Genomic DNA, 13,938 nt, shown 5'->3' with positions numbered 1-13,938 from the left:
GGACTTCATATCTAAAACACCAAAAGCAATGGCAACAAAAGCCAAAATTGACAAATGGGATCTAATTCAACTAAAGAGCTTCTGCACTGCAAAAGAAACTACCATCAGAGTGAACAGGCAACCTACAGAATGGGAGAAAATTTTTGCAATCTACTCATCTGAAAAAGGGCTAATATCCAGAATCTACAAAGAACTCAAACAAATTTACAAGAAAAAAAAACAACGCCATCAAAAAGTAGGCGAAGGACATGAACAGACACTTCTCAAAAGAAGACATTTATGCAGCCAAAAGACACATGAAAAAATGCTTATCATCACTGGCCATCAGAGAAATGCAAATCAAAACCACAATGAGATACCATTTCACACCAGTTAGAATGGCGGTCATTAAAAAGTCAGGAAACAACAGGTGCTGGCGAGGATGTGGAGAAATAGGAACACTTTTACACCATTGGTGGGAGTGTAAACTAGTTCAACCATTGTGGAAGACAGTGTAGCGATTCCTCAAGGATCTAGAACTGGAAATACCATTTGACCCAGCCATCCCATTACTGGGTATATCCCCAAAGGATTATAAATCATGCTGCTATAAAGACACATGCACACGTATGTTTATTGCAGGACTATTCTCAATAGCAAAGACTTGGAACCAACCCAAATGTCAATCAATGATAGACTGGATTAAGAAAATGTGGCACATATACACCATGGAATATTATGCAGCCATAAAAAAGGATGAGTTCACGTCCTCTGTAAAGACATGGATGAAGGTGGAAACCATCATTCTGAGCAAACTATCACAAGGACAGAAAACCAAACACCGCATGTTCTCACTCATAGATGGGAATTGATCAATGAGAACACTTGGACAGAGGGTGGGGAACATCACACATGGGGGCCTGTTGTGGGGTGGGGAGAGGGGGGAAGGATAGCATTAGAAGATATACCTAATGTAAATGATGAGTTAATGGGTGCAGCAAACCAACATGGCACATGTATACCTATGTAACAAACCTGCACATTGTGCACATGTGCCCTAGAACTTAAAAGTATAATAATAAAAAAAAAGAAAATGAATGTGAACTTATTCTTTGAGGGGAGCCATGCCCTAAAAGATAAAAAGCAGCTATTCATCACAATGCAAGACTTCAAAAAATAGTTAATGATCATGTAAGTTGGCCTGTTCTTATGGACTATGTGTGTGCAATTGCCCACAATCTACCTTTGTAATATATTTTTAATATGCTGAATTTTCTTTTTAGTTTTTTAGTTTTTTCTTACTTTCCCCCCACTATTTTAACATATCAGCATTATTTTTTACAATTTGCTATGCTAAGTATTTCTCTTTGCATCATTTCTAATACTAGAGGTATAAACCATGTAAAGACTTTTGGAGAGTTTTAATTTGTTTTATGCATTTTTTTGCAAATTTGACTTCCCAAAAGTGCATTATCACAACACTGACTGTGTGTAACCATTGTGCTTGTATGTAAAAACACCAAAGCTTTCTCAATAAATGAAGATATTTCCTCTTCATACGTCTGCATTTGTGAAAGGTAAAATTTTTTGAGATCTAGGCTCTGCACGACTGCATATGCAGTGGCGACCCATTGCAGTTTTTGATTCATCTCATCAAACGACTTAGGTCATCTGTCACAGTATTTCAGATAACTGAAATTATAAACATGGGTGCACACAATTACCAACCATAGTGATCTACATTTATACATTTTGCTTTTGACCTATTTCTTTATGAATACAGTTCATCTGCTTATAACTGTTATATCTGTGCAATTGTTGTTAGTATATCTAGTGTTTACGCTTGCAAAAATATATATGTTATTATTGCCTATTTCATTGTGTAAAGTGGCCTATGAAGTGTTCTGGTATATTTCTCAAACAAAGACCCTTTTAAAAACATAAATTTTTTTAAAGAATTTTTAAAAATTATTTTTTCCAGAATTACATTTTCAGGATTTTGATTTTTTGGCATTTCAACATTTGGAATTATGCTCCTGATTTATGCTCCTGAATTACGCTCCTGAATCATGCTCCTGATTTCAGATGATCCGCTCGCCTGGGCCTCCCAAAGTGCTGGGATTACAGGTGTGAGCCACCATGCCCGGGCCTTCTTTTCTTTTCTTTTCCTTTCCTTCCTTCTTTCTTTCCTTTTTTTCTTTTCCTTTCCTTCCTTCTTTCTTTCTTTTTTTCTTTCTTTTCTTTTCCTTTCCTTCCTTCTTTCTTTCTTTTCTTTTCCTTTCCTTTCCTTCCCTTCCTTCTTTCTTTTCTTTTTTTTTTTTTTTGAGACAGGGTCTCACTGTGCTACCCAGGCTGAAGTGCAGTGGCCTGATCATAGCTCACTGCAGCCTCAAACTCCTGGGCCCTCCTGCTTCACCTCTCAAGTAGCTGGGACTATAGGTGCATGCCACTGTACCTGACTAATTTTGTTTGTTTGTTTGTTTTGCAGTTTTTATAGAAAGAGGGTCTTGCTATGTTGATCAGGCTAGGCTCAAACTCCTGTCCTTAAGTTATCCTGCCTCCTCAGCCTCCTGAAGTGCTGGGGTTATAGGCATGAGCCATCATGCCTGACTCTTCTAATATGAGCATTTAGTGCTATAAATTTACCTCTATGTACTGCTTGGTCTGCATCCCACAAATTTGGATATGTTGTATTTTCATTATGTATTCTAAAATATACTGTATTTTCCCTTGAGATTTCTTTTTTGACCTATAGATTATAAGTGTGAAATTTAGTTTCCAAATATTTGCAGTTTTTTCCAGATATATTTCTGTTACTGATTTCTATTTTAATTCCATTTTGGTCAGAGAATATTCTTTGTATGACCCAAATCCTTTTAAATGTATTCAGACTTGCTTAATAGCCCAGAATATGGTCTGTTTCTGAAAATGTTCTATATGCACTTGAAAAGACTTTGTATTATGTTGACCTTTTTGTTTGTTTGTTTTTTGGTGGAATGTTCTCTGAATGTCAATTAGATCAAGTTGGTTGATAGTGTCATTCGAGTTGTTATCTGTACTGATTTTCTTTCTGTGTCTATTAACTACTGAGAGGGAAGTGTTAAAATATTTTATTATAATCATGTATCTGTTAATTTATCCTTGCAATTTTTCCATATTTTGTTTCATGTATTTTGAAGGTTAGTTGTTACAAATATAAACATTTATGATTCCTATCCCATGTCCTCTTGATAATTTAGCACCTTTATTTTTACTAAATGGGAAACAGCTTTATCCCTGGCTATATATTTTTTGCTCTGAAATCTGCTTTTTCTGATATTAATATAGCCACTACAGCTTTCTTAAGATTACCGTTTATATCCTTTTGCTTTTCACTTATTTGTGTCTTTTTACTTAAAGTGGGTTTCTTATTGGTAGTATTTATTTGGGTCTTGCTTTTTGCTTATTTTTAATAAAATCTGGACATCTTTCTTTTAATTGGGATGGTTAGACCATTTACATTTGATATGATTATTGAGATGGTTCAGTTTAAATCTAGCATCTTGGTATTTGTTTTCTACGTCTCATCTGTTTTTTGTTCTATTTTTCTTCTTTTTCTACCTTCTTTTGGACTAATTCAGTATTTTAAAAAGTATTCTATTTATCTCCTCTACTGTTTATACTATAAAATGTAAAATAAGGACTAAAGTAACACAATAAAGAATTATGGATAATATTTATGGATAATAATATTTATTATCCATAATCTTTACTGTGTTACTTTAGTTCTTATTTTACAGTTTATAATATGTACATTCTTAATTATTAATTTTTACTATTATCTACAAATAAAACCCAGGGTCTATGATTAATGGCCAAAAAATATTGTAGGTGAATTTTAGTGAAATGGTGGAAATATTTATTTTTGAAAAATAAGTTTGGGAATAGTCAAAACACTCCAAGAATTATTCAGTTAAGAGAAGGAAAGGAATGTGTGTGTGCATATATGCATGTTTATGTTTGTAAGAAGTAAAGTTTGGATAATCTGACTTCTGTACTTTTACAAAACAACAACAAAGCCTTTCCCTCTGCCATTCATTCATTCATTCATTCAATAAATATTTGTGGGTACCTAGTATAGACCAAGTATGGAACAGTTTTACTACTCAACGTCTGCCCAGCACTGTATAACTTTGGAAGTTATACAATAAGTCAGAATAACTTTCTGGTGAAACTTCCTGGAGGAATTTACAATATGATAAAGGAGATAGTATATCTCTTCAAGTAGAGACCCGTTGCAAAAGCACAGCATAAAATTTGGCTCTTACCCTAGGTGGCGTGCACTGGGTTAAGGGAGGAGTGGTTAGAATGACTTTGTTGAGTCTTGAATGCCCTTTAAAATCACATTTGACTTTGTAAATCCAAATTCTGTTTCTTGATGAGATAAATGGCAAAACCTTAGGCTTGTTCATAAATTCATCTTTTGGAAATATTTATCTAGTTTTTCTAGTGTCAGTCATGGGGCAGCTGCTGAAGATTCAGAGGTAAACAAAGCAGACCTCTTCCTGTGACATGCAGTTCAAAATGCCCCTGTCACCTGTGCTTGGAGATGTAGGGTGACTAGTCTCATGTGCCTTCTGGCAGACGTAGGTGTTCAGACCAACTCCTGCCACTTGGGATGGGCAGAAATGTCTCTGTGTGAGTGCAGAGAACCATCCCCCACCAGGCAGTTGAAGTAACGGAGGGATTTAGTAACTCCTATCCCATCCAGCCAGAACTATCCAAAGACAAAACTGACTTTCTTGAAGGATAAAAGTTTCTGTCATGGGGGCTATTCAAGTACTGGCTTAATGATCACTTGGTAAGAATGTTGCTAAGGGAATTCAGACATCAACTGGTGGGAGTGAGACTGGACAACCTTACAGCTGGAAGGCATGTGATTTCATGAACTCCATGATGCCCAATCCCCAGTGCTCTGGCATTTCCTGTCTGTAGCTGCAAGGCCAGCTGGGCTCGCCCCACCATCTGCAGCCAACCCATCATCCAGAGTCACAGCAGAGCACTGGGTGGCCCGACGTCTACCCAGGCAGGCAGTCAATATGCCCTGGGGCTTACTGTAGAATCTTGAGCCCATGAGATAAACCTGCCGCCCTGCACCACATGTGCTGGACAACATTCCTCCTCCTCAAACCCTAACCCCAGCGGGCTGCTTCTTTCCGTGACCCTGGGGTCACTGTGGCTTAAGTCTTGCAAGGCTGGAACCAGACAGCAGGGCAGGCTGTTTCGTAAGTGTTCCTTGGTCTGTCCAAGTTTGTACTTCCTTTAAAAGATCTTTCAGTTGTTATTTTTTTTTCCCCCCTTCTTTTCGTTAACTTGAAAACAGCAAATCATATTTTGCCAAGGGAGAAAAACCCTCCCTCACCCAAGGGATTCCTTCTTAATTCACCCCTTAGTAAACGTTGGTTCTGATTGGATTTCTAGCCTGGCCTGGCACTGGTTCTACCAATGAGATCACTCACAGAATTTGAGGAAAACATTTGGGACCTGTGGCCTTGATTTGAGAAATCACCCTGTCTCTGTTCTGTTGTATTGCAGATGAGGAGACAAGAGATGCTTACGGTGTGTGTGTACAGAAGGGCACACCTATTGTTTACCAGGTGTTGAAATAGAATGTCAACTGTCATGACAAGGAGGGCCTTAACCAGCAGGCCACTGCATCACCATGTTGAATGAACTCAAATCCAAACATGTTAATGTAATATGAAACATACCGATGGTGATCTGGCCTCAACTTTCTCTCTTGCTTCCTCTCCTGCCTATATACCTATCCTTTCCTCAATAATTGGCCAAGTTGCTTCAAATTATTGCCTTTAGCAATGCTACTTACATGTCTCCAAGAATTCTGGTTAAAAGGAGTGGGTACCATGGGATGGATTTCTCATTAACTGATTAGTGCTCATCTTAGCAGGACTTGCTTTATCTCATGGTCTAGCAGAGAACTATAGAGTGGAGGTGGGATGGGACTAAAACAAGAAGATTTTGATGGAGAGGGGAGGTGAAGCAAAGAACCTGATGTGAGCAGAGTCTAGGGAAGTAAGCAGGAAGGTGAGTGACCCAGGAAGAGCAGATGTAAGGATTGAATGATAGGGTGAACATGGTGGCAAGTGTGAGCATTTTCTGCCTTGTCTCACCCAAGGGTATCTCCCCAGTAGGTATTTAGACTACTCCTCCACTCACCCTTGCAGCCTACCAAGAGCAACCTGATGAAGCGCTTCTTGGCCACTGCTCAAGGGCTACTTCCTATTAGATAAAACAAGGAAACAACAGAGGTAAAACCTGTTGGCTTCCAGGTACAGCCCAGGCTCATATCCAGGAGTCCTTGGCTAGACTTTTGTGTGGCAGATAGGGCACTGGGCTTGGAGTCAGAAGACCTGGCTCCAGACCAGCTCTGCCATGGACCAGCTATGAGATCTTCAGGCAGCCTCAGTCCCTTCATCTGTCTAATGACATCAGGCTTCTGCATCCTCCCCTTGGGAGACCTCATATACTTCTGTGACACCATCTACAGCTACTATGCCAGAGTCCCCTAAATCCATATCACCAAGCCAGACCTCTCCCTTGAGTTGCCGAGCCCTGAACCCAAACTTCCCCAAACATCTCTGTTTGGGATTTATATGTCCCTAGAACTCAGCATGCCCAATCAATCTGTTCACTTTCTTCCCAAACCTGTTCCTCTTCCTCATCCTACTTAGGTGAACAGCACCATCATCTACTCATGGGCCCAAACAGAAATCTGGATGTTTGCCCCAGCTTCCCCTACACCTCTCACAGTCATCCAGTCACAAGTCCTGTATGTCCTCTTAAATATATCCTGAACCATCCCTACTCCCCATCCCCATTCCCACTGCTCTGAATGAAAATCTCTTCTCTCTCCTGGACCACTCAGGATCTTCCTGGCTTATCCCCTCAGTCCAGCATCTGCACTGGCTGATTACTCTTTTTTTTTTTTGAGATGGAGTCTCGCTGTATCCCCCAGGCTGGAGTGCGGTGATGTAATCTTGGCTCACTGCAACCTCCACCTTCCAGGTTCAAGTGATTCTCCTGCCTCAGCCTCCCGAGTAGCTGGGATTACAGGTGTGTGCCACCACGCCTGGCTAATTTTTGTATTTCTAGTAGAGACAAGATTTCACCATTTTGGCCAGGCTGGTCTTGAACTCCTGACCTCAAGTGATCAGCCTGCCTTGGCCTCCCAAAGTGCTGAGATTACAGGCGTGAGCCACTGCACCTCGCCATCCTGATTACTCTTTCTAAACTGCACAGCTCATCCATGTACCTGCCTTACTTAAAACCCTTAGCAATTACCTATTTATTTCCCTAGGGTAAAAATCCTATTTCCTTATCATGTCCTGAAATATACTCACCTGTGATGTGGCCCTGAGTTCCTCTCTGGATTTATCTCCTGTTCACCTCCCCTCCCACACTTCACAGTCTACTTCAAGCCATACTCAGCTGCTCAAAGCACCACACTTGGGCCACACTTTCTCTTTTATAACTTGAATGCCCTCCTGCTTGCCTGGCATTCCTTTGGTCCCCTTCTTTGCCTGCTCAGCTCTGACTCTCCCATCAGGAATGAGACCATATTCCTCAGGAAACCTCCCTGGTTCTCCTGAGCCAGAATGGGCTCCCTCTGTGCTCTCTTAAGTTGTGGTGCCCTCCTGCCATGGCAGCTAGGCCTGGGCATTGTCTGTTTCCCTTGGTGGTCTGTGAGCTCCTCAAGTGTGGGCAGCACATCTTAGCCTGTTCTGTCTCCCCAGGGTCTGGCATGGTACCTAGCCCTTGTTTAGTGCTTGCTGAATAAATGAATGACTGAGTCTGTGTCATCTCACAGAGTACTTGCGAGAATTAAATGACATGTGAAAATACTTTGTAAACTGTAAATGTGTTAGGGGTATTTTTGAGAGTCAAGGGATTTAGAGAGGAAATGAGCATGCTAGGCCTCTGGACAGTGAAACCGAAAGGATGTTGAGCTGTGGTGTTCCAGGAGAGTACCAGGACTGCTCTGAATATAAGACATACTACCTAGGACTACTTGTGAAAGGAAATGAGCATCCTGAGAAATCACTTTGGGTCCTATGTACTCAGGGAGGATTGTTTTTATATGGTTCTGGTTTGTTCAGGAAGCACAGTCTGTCCTCCAGTCAGGCACTCAGTGAGCAAATGCACTTGTAGCTTGAGGCCAGAGCTTCCTTATGTTTATATGACTATCAGATGAAACATGCAGACTCTTGGAACAATAAATTGTCTTTGTTACAGATGTACACTAGATTTTGATGGCATTGTTCCAGGGACCCTGGGAGCATCTGTGTTCTCAGGTTCTTCTTGCCTGTGAGGCCTCTTTTCTCTGAGGACAGAGGGAAGGACAGAGAGAAGACAGCAAATGGAAAACAAAGGCTGCTATTTTTTTGCAGAATGTGTACAATACCTATTCTACATCTCTGTCCATCCCCATTTTCTTCTCCTCCAGAGAGCATACAATTAAGGCTAGAAACCAAAGTGGAGCCCCCATTATTTACTCCTAAAAATGAATACAGATCTCAGCCTCTCATTACCCCTTGGTTAGAGAGAGAAACAGCATTTTGGTCTGTTTGGGCGACTATAACAAACATACCTTAAACTGGGTAGCTTTTAAACAACAGAAATTTGTTGCCCACAGTTCTGAAGACTGGTAAGCTCAAGATCAAAGCACCAGCAGATTTGGTGTCTGGTGAGGGCCCACTTCCTGGATCATAGATGATGCCTTCTTGCTATGTCCTCAGGTAGTAGAAGGGCAAGTCAGCTCTCTGGAGCTCTTTCTTTCTTTCTTTCTTTCTTTCTTTCTTTCTTTCTTTCTTTCTTTCTTTCTTTTCTTTCTTTCTTTCTTTTCTTCTTCTTCTTCTTTTCTTTTTCTTTCTTTTTCTTTTCTTTCCTTCTTTCTTTCTCTCTCTCTTTCTTTCTTTCTTTCTTTCTTTCTTTCTTTCTTTCTTTCTTTCTTTCTTTCTTTCTTTCTTTCTTTCTTTCTTTCTTACTTTCTCTCTCTCTCTCTCTCTGTCTCTCCCTTCCTTCCTGCCTGCCTTCCTTCCTTCCTTCTTCTTTCCTTCCTTTCTTCCTTTCTTTTTCTTTCTTTCCATTAATCCCATCCATGAGGGCTCCATCCTTATAACCTAATCACTTCTCAAAGGTCCCATCTCCTAATACTATCGAGTCAGAAATTAGGATTCAACATATTAATCTGTGGAGCAAGGGGACACAAAAATTCAGACCATAGCTGGTAGTGACAGAGATAGAGGGAATGAGCCAGATCCCAATGTGGGGGCAGGTGTGAAGGGGGCAGTAGCTGGTTATGGACATGTGGATGTTTGCTGAGTGATGGATGAGCAAGTCCCTGACACCTCATAGGGACACTGTAAAAACTGCTCTCTTGACGACCTTGGCAGGGCAATCATATTAGCAATGACATCCACCTTGAGGAGGGATAAGATGGGTGTGAACAAGGAGAGTTTCTTTCTCCTTACAGCCTCCATTGTGTGGCATAAAAATTAGGGCCCCCATGTATCCAGGAAAGCAGTCAGAGCATTCATTATTCAATAACCATAGGTGCTTATTCCATACTATTATGGACTGAATTGTGTCACCTCCAAATTCATATGTTGAAGCCCTAACTACCAATATGACTACATTTGGAGATAACGCCTTCAAGAAGGTAATCAAGGTTAGCTGTATACACAGAGAAAAAGTCATGTGATGACACACCAAGAAGGTGGCTGTCTGCATGCCAGGAAGAGAGACCTCCCCAGAAACCAATCCTGGTGCACCTTTATCTCAAACTTGAGCCTCCAGGACTGTATGAAAATAAATATTTGTTGTGTAAGCCCCCCAGTGTATGCTATTCTGTTATGGCAGCCCTAGCACACTAATATAAATGCCTACTGCCTGCAAAGTGCTTTGCCTTTGAGGGTTGCAAAAGAGGATCCCATCCAGGGATCCCCGGTCTCATTGGGATTTTCCTGTTTGGTTTGTGTCCTATTCTTGTGTCTCCACAGGCAGCATTTCTTCCTGTGACAATATGGTGTAAGACAAAATTGTGGCCTGCCATGAAGTTTTGAGAGAAGGCACCCCTCATTTCTTCAGGAAAGGCTGCTGCCACTCCCTCCTGCTCCTCTTCTCAGGAGTTTGTGCATCCATGAGGTAAGTGACAGAGTCACTCTCAAGCTCCTGCTGTATAAGATTTCTGCCACAAATAGATGCTTGTCTCAGATGGCTCCAGCCAGGCTGATGGAGAGGACGTGGGTTCCCTAGCACTTCCCAGTTTGCAGCATAAGTGTATTAAGTGTATTAAAACTTCCATGTCTTACTTAAAATAGAACTCCTAAAGGCACACACATGACTTCAAGTTTTCTCAGCATTTCATGACTTTTTTTAAAAAAGCTTGGACCAATTCAGTTTTCAGTCTGGCAAACAGGATATAAGAGCTTCTGTTTCTTCCCCAATGTCAACCCTTGGTAATCTTATTCTTCTTTCCAGTTTTATTTTAAAAGTAATGCCCACATGTGATGGAAGTTACACTCAAATAGGACAGAATACTGTGAAAAGTCTCCTTCTCCCTGTCCTCACTCCATCCCACTCCCAATGGCAACCAACTTTAACCAGTTCTGGTTTCAGTTCTTTGGGTGGTTGCCACAAAATACCGAGTAATATGCTTATACCTCTCTTTTTTGATTTATCAACTTTCAACAGTATTTATTGACTCCTGCTACATGAGGATGTGTGTTATCCTCCACTGCCTCTGTGTCTTTCCATCTTCTTAATTTTAGACTGTATTCCACTTGATTCCTCACAAGAAAAATGAGGAACTCATTACCCCATTTTCCCCTCCACCCTTCCTACTTCCTTCACCTTCTAACTTCTGCCTTTCCTGGATTCTCTTTTGTATTTACTGGGTTTGTAATAATTATATTCTACTCTGAAACCATAGTTAAGTCTTCCCTGCTTTGTCTAAAGATTGATTCTAAATATTGAAAACCAATACACAGTTTCTTCCCCAATGTCAATCTTGTGAATATATAAAAATTATTTACTGAAGAATCAAGTAAGAAATAAATAATCCCAGGCAATGCAAAAGAAAATGAATTCTCTTTTCCTACCCTAATCAGTTTTCCAAAACTATGTCCTAATTTAGGTTGCTTCTAATTCTGATTTTTGTTTTATTCTGGGGCTTCTATTTGCTTTTCATTTTTAAAGTAATTGACAATAGAAACATACATCCTGTTTACCATATCATGAAGATCATCCAGATTCTTAAGCATACCATTTTGAATGACCTAATTTTGTCTCATCGTCTTCTAGGTATGTACCACAGTTACCATCATATTTTTCTAAAATTTTAATTACATCCTTAAATTATTTCTAATGTTTCTTGGATCCTATGACTTTCTTTTTCTTGGATTCCTCTTTTATCTTACTTGGGTGTGCACACAGGTAATCTTTCAGAATAGGGGGATAAACAGTTGAACCTTCGTTTTGTCTATAGGTTAATTCTGAAGAACAAAAATCAATAATGAATTTTTATAATATAACTGTATAAGTATTATTTACTGAAGAATCAAGTAGTGTGGTTCTGAAAAACTATTTGCTCTGACATTTGAATGGTTTGACTGGGGTTGATGATTCTAAATGGAAAATCAAATTCCCTTGGTACTACAAAGGCATCAATTGCTTCACTAGGTTACTCTTCTGGCATCCAAAATTACTGACAAGAAGGCAAAGCTTGGGCTAATTCTTATTTTTCTACAATATCTACTTTCTGAAATCACTGAGAATATTCTTTTTATATTTCTAAATTGTATCACAGTGTATATGGGTCCCTTTTTACTCTTTTTGCTCAATCTTCGGTGGGTCCTTCCAGTCTGAAATTCTTGTCTTTCCTTTGATAATGTTTCCCCTCATCTTCACTTTTTTTTTTCTGGAATCCTGCTAGATGGATGTTGGACTTTGTGAATTGATCCTACATTTCTTTCAACTTTTCCCTCATAATTTCCATCCTTTCTTCATTATATTTGGGACTATTTCCTCAATTTCATCTTCCAGCCCATCTACTGAGACATTTGCTTTCAAGAGCTCTGGCTGTCCTTGCTTATCCACTCATATTTACGTGCATACGTGCACAGGGAGAATATATGGACCCCACTCCATGCCCCCTCTCAGAGTCAAAGCAAGAAAAGCTTTTTAAAGCGCAATTTTGTAATACCAAAAAGAACCAGGGTCACCCTCTAATAATACTACTGTATAAGTTTCCAATCCACTTGAATGATGTTGAGCAGCAGCTGGCAAACCAGCCACAGAGGAGGCAGAAGAATACACACAGATTTCCCTCACTGCACACACACACATGCCCATGCTCGTGTCTGGCCACACATCTCACATACTGACTCACTAAGAAGGAAACATCAGCCATCCAAGTGCTTAGAGTTCTCCCATTGCTGGCTTTTATTCTTTACTGTGATCCTTACATGGAAAGCTGTCTCTGGTGGTTTCTCCATCTTCACATGACTCATTTTGGTTTACTTTTGTGGAAGCGACTAACTTGGGAGCTGGGACTTTTCCCTCCTGCAAGGGCCTGAGATTAACCACAGTGTTCCAAAGCCCCCGGGTGCTGGCCAGCCACTTGGAGGCATGCCCTTGCATCTGTTCGTCCTGTCCTTGTGGTTACTGGCCAGAAGAGGCCCAGACCTATGTTCCAAATGTGGCCAGCCTATTAGAGAAGCAGCCCCATGGCCTGACATGCTCGCTTTCCCTGTGTCATCGCTGATGTTATGAGAAAGAGAACATTGTCTTTGGACAGCCTCAGCCATGGCTGTCCAACTTGACTTGAGTAGAGAAGCCAGGTTCTTCCCAGGATCTGGTGATGAGACTGTTTGGAAATGCGTGTGGTCAAACTACATTTTTGTAGAGATTAACAGTTAAAACATAATTACTCACAATAGCCCTGTAATTTCCATGTTAGATGAGAAAACCAATGCTCAGCAGTGATCAATAAATCGTCCCTGATCATTCAGCTTGAAAGTAGTAAAGTAGGGATTAAGACCCAGATCTTATGATTCCTAATCTTGTATTTTTCATATTACTCTGAGAGATGTTTTTAAGATTTGTTTTCTTAGTGTGATAGTTGCTGGGGTTAGACAGGAAGCTCTTTATTCCACTTCAGAGTTTCAGAGAAATCTCTGTTCTGATTGCTAATGTCTAGTATCTCGCTTTGTTGTGCTTTGGATCAAATCCTAAATTTGAGAAGGGAAGTTTAGAGAAAAAAGAATAAAAAGAAATGAACAAAGCCTCCAAGAAATTTGGGACTATGTGAAAAGACCAAACCTACGTCTGATTGGTATACCTGAAAATGATGGGGAGAATGGAACCAAGTTGGAAAACACTCTGCAAGATATTATCCAGGAGAACTTCCCCAATCTAGCAAGGCAGGCCAGCATTCAGATTCAGGAAATACAGAGAATGCCACAAAGATACTCCTCGAGAAGAGCAACTCCAAGACACATAATTGTCAGATTCACCAAAGTTGAAATGAAGGAAAAAATGTTAAGGGCAGCCAGAGAGAAAGGTCGGGTTACCCACAAAGGGAAGCCCATCAGACTAACAGCTGATCTCTCAGCAGAAACTCTACAAGCCAGAAGAGAGTGGGGGCCGATATTCAACATTCTTAAAGAAAAGAATTTTCAACCCAGAATTTCCTATCCCGCCAAACTAAGCTTCATAAGTGAAGGAGAAATAAAATACTTTACAGACAAGCAAACGCTGAGTGATTTTGTCACCACCAGGCCTGCCCTAAAAGAGCTCCTGAAGGAAGCACTAAACATGGAAAGGAACAACTGGTACCAGCCCCTGCAAAAACATGCCAAATTGTAAAGACCATCGAGGCTAGGAAGAAACTATAGCAAC

The 13,938-nt window shown here is 40.4% G+C and overlaps 1 long non-coding RNA gene across 3 annotated transcripts in view; it reads left to right on the top strand.

Annotated features, from left to right (window-relative positions):
• The window catches only part of LOC134734122 (uncharacterized), a 194,889-nt gene that overhangs the window by 69,058 nt on the left and 111,893 nt on the right, over window positions 1-13,938 (top strand). For all 3 annotated transcript variants that reach the window (XR_010117485.1, XR_010117484.1, XR_010117486.1), the window contains one exon: window positions 10,038-10,182. This is a non-coding gene — a long non-coding RNA (uncharacterized lncRNA). The remainder of the gene's footprint in view (window positions 1-10,037; window positions 10,183-13,938) is intronic.

Source organism: Symphalangus syndactylus, chromosome 12 (assembly GCF_028878055.3).
Source record: "Symphalangus syndactylus isolate Jambi chromosome 12, NHGRI_mSymSyn1-v2.1_pri, whole genome shotgun sequence".
Taxonomy (NCBI): domain Eukaryota; kingdom Metazoa; phylum Chordata; class Mammalia; order Primates; family Hylobatidae; genus Symphalangus; species Symphalangus syndactylus.
The sequence above is the reverse complement of the archived record's forward strand: the minus strand, read 5'-3'. Positions and strand labels throughout refer to the sequence as shown.